Genomic DNA, 2,893 nt, shown 5'->3' with positions numbered 1-2,893 from the left:
CTGATCCACTTGTCCCTCCAAATTTCTAATGGAAGACCTTGTTTCAATCATGAAACTTTGAGTGATTTTGATTAGATCAGAGACCATGGTTGCTAAGTCAGAGTTATTCTGCTTAGAACTCTCTGTCTGTTGCTGAGAAGATGATGGAAAAGGCTTGTTATTGCTAAACCTGTTTCTTCCACCATTATTATTGTTGAAACCTTGTTGAGGTCTCTGTTGATCCTTCCATGAGAAATTTGGATGATTTCTCCATGAAGGATTATAGGTGTTCCCATAGGGTTCTCCCATGTAATTCACCTCTTCCATTGAAGGGTTCTCAAGATCATAAGCTTCTTCCTCAGATGAAGCCTCCTTAGTACTGCTTGGTGCATTTTGCATTGCAGACAGACTTTGAGAAATCATATTGACTTTTTGAGTCAATATTTTGTTCTGAGCCAATATGGCATTCAGAGTGTCAATCTCAAGAACTCTTTTCTTCTGACTAGTCCCATTGTTCACAGGATTTCTTTCAGAAGTGTACATGAATTGGTTATTTGCAACCATTTCAATTAGCTCTTGAGCTTCTGTAGGCGTCTTCTTCAAATGAAGAGATCCTCCAGCAGAGCTATCCAAAGACATCTTGGATAGTTCAGAGAGACCATCATAGAAAATACCTATGATGCTCCATTCAGAAAGCATATCAGAGGGACACTTTCTGATTAATTGTTTGTATCTTTCCCAAGCTTCATAGAGGGATTCTCCTTCCTTCTGTCTGAAGGTTTGGACTTCCACTCTAAGCTTACTCAATTTTTGAGGTGGAAAGAACTTTGCCAAGAAGGCATTGACTAGCTTTTCCCAAGAGTCCAGGCTTTCTTTAGGTTGTGAGTCCAACCATGTCCTAGCTCTATCTCTTACAGCAAAAGGGAATAGCATAAGTCTGTAGACCTCAGGGTCAACCCCATTAGTCTTGACTGTGTCACAGATTTGCAAGAATTCAGCTAAAAACTGATGAGGATCTTCCAATGAAAGTCCATGGAACTTGCATTTCTGTTGCATTAGAGAAACTAATTGAGGCTTAAGCTCAAAGTTGTTTGCTCCAATGGCAGGGATAGAGATGCTTTTCCCATAGAAGTCGGGAGTAGGTGCAGTAAAGTCACCCAGCACCTTCCTTGCATTGTTGGCATTGTTGTTGTTTTCGGCTGCCATTTGTTCTTCTTCTTTGAAGATTTCTGTTAGATCCTCTACAGAGAGTTGTGCTTTGGCTTTTCTTAGCTTTCTCTTCAAGGTCCTTTCAGGTTCAGGATCAGCCTCAACAAGAATGCTTTTGTCTTTGCTCCTGCTCATAAGAAAGAGAAGGGAACAAGAAAATGTGGAATCCTCTATGTCACAGTATAGAGATTCCTTTAGGTGTCAGAGGAAAAGAAAATAGAAGGCAGAAGTAGATAATTCGAACTTATCAAAGAAGATGGAGTTCGAATTTTGCATTAAGGAATAGTGTTAGTCCATAAATAGAAAGATGTGAGAAGAAGGGAAGTAGTTTTCGAAAATTAAGTAAAAGATTTTGAAAACATTTTTGAAAAACACTAATTGATTTTCAAAAATGAAAGTGGAAAAGAAATCAAGTGATTTTTTTGAAAAAGATTTTGAAATTAGAAATCAAAAAGATTTGATTGAAAACTATTTTGAAAAAGATGTGGTTAAGAAGATATGATTAATTTTAAAAAGATGTGATTGAGAAGATATGATTTGAAAAACATTTTAAAAAGATTTGATTTTGAAAATTAAAAACTTGGCTAACAAGAAAAGATATGATTCAAACATTAAACCTTTCTCAACAGAAAAGGCAACATACTTGAAATGTTGAATCAAATCATTAATTGATAGCAAGTATTTTTAAAAATAGAAAGAAATTGATTTTGAAAACATATGATTGAAAAGATATGATTTGAAAAAGATTTGATTTTGAAAAACTTTGAAAACTTGAAAAAAATTTGCATTGAAAACAAAATCTTCCCTCTTGTGCCATCCTGGCGTTAAACGCCCAGAATGGTGCACATTCTGGCGTTTAACGCCCAAAATACTACCCTTTTGGGCGTTAAACGCTCAACCAGGTACCCTGGCTAGCGTTTAAACGCCAGTCTGTCCTTCTTCACTGGGCGTTTTGAACGCCCAGCTTTTCTGTGCAATTCCTCTGCAGTATGTTCTGAATCTTCAATTCTCTGTATTATTGACTTGAAAAGACACAAATTAAAAATATTTTTGGATTTTTTATAATAAGGCATAATCAAAATGCATCTAAAATCAAATAACAATGCATGCAATTGACACCAAACTTAAAATGAGACCAGTGTCTCAACAAGAAACATATAATAATTTTTTTGTTTTTATGATTTTGTAAATTTTTTTGTGCTTTTTCGAAAATTAAGTGGAAAAAGGTATCAAAGTTCTTAATGAGAATTCCAGGAATCAGTGCAATGCTAGTCTAAGGCTCCGGTCCAGGAATTAGTCATGGCTTCACAGCCAGCCAAGCTTTCAAGGAAAGCTTCGGTCCAAAACACTAGACATGGCCAATGGCCAGCCAAGCCTTAGCAGATCACTGCTCCAATAGCAAGATTGATAGAAATCAACAAGCTTTTGTGACGATAAGTTGAAACCTCGGTCCAATGAAATTAGACATGGCTTCACAGCCAGCCAGATTTCAACAGATCATCATGAAACTCTAGAATTCATTCTCAAGAACTCTGAAGAAAAAATACCTAATCTAAGCAACAAGATGAACCGTCAGTTGTCCAAACTCAACAATCCCCGGCAACGGCGCCAAAAACTTGGTGCACGAAATTGTGATCACTACTTTTCACAACTCAAATAATCCCCGGTGATGAAACCAAAAACTTGGTGTTCAATACCATGGCAT

The 2,893-nt window shown here is 36.7% G+C and overlaps 1 non-coding gene across 1 annotated transcript; it reads left to right on the top strand.

Annotated features, from left to right (window-relative positions):
* Positions 1-672: 672 nt before the first annotated feature.
* On the top strand, positions 673-780 carry LOC112713318 (small nucleolar RNA R71). The gene has a single exon (XR_003158291.1). It is a non-coding gene; the product is annotated as a small nucleolar RNA R71 (small nucleolar RNA).
* The last annotated feature ends 2,113 nt before the right edge of the window (positions 781-2,893 follow it).

Source organism: Arachis hypogaea, chromosome 9 (genome assembly GCF_003086295.3).
Source record: "Arachis hypogaea cultivar Tifrunner chromosome 9, arahy.Tifrunner.gnm2.J5K5, whole genome shotgun sequence".
Taxonomy (NCBI): Eukaryota; Viridiplantae; Streptophyta; class Magnoliopsida; order Fabales; family Fabaceae; genus Arachis; species Arachis hypogaea.
Note: the sequence above shows the minus strand (reverse complement) of the source record. Positions and strands in the feature narration are given on the sequence as shown.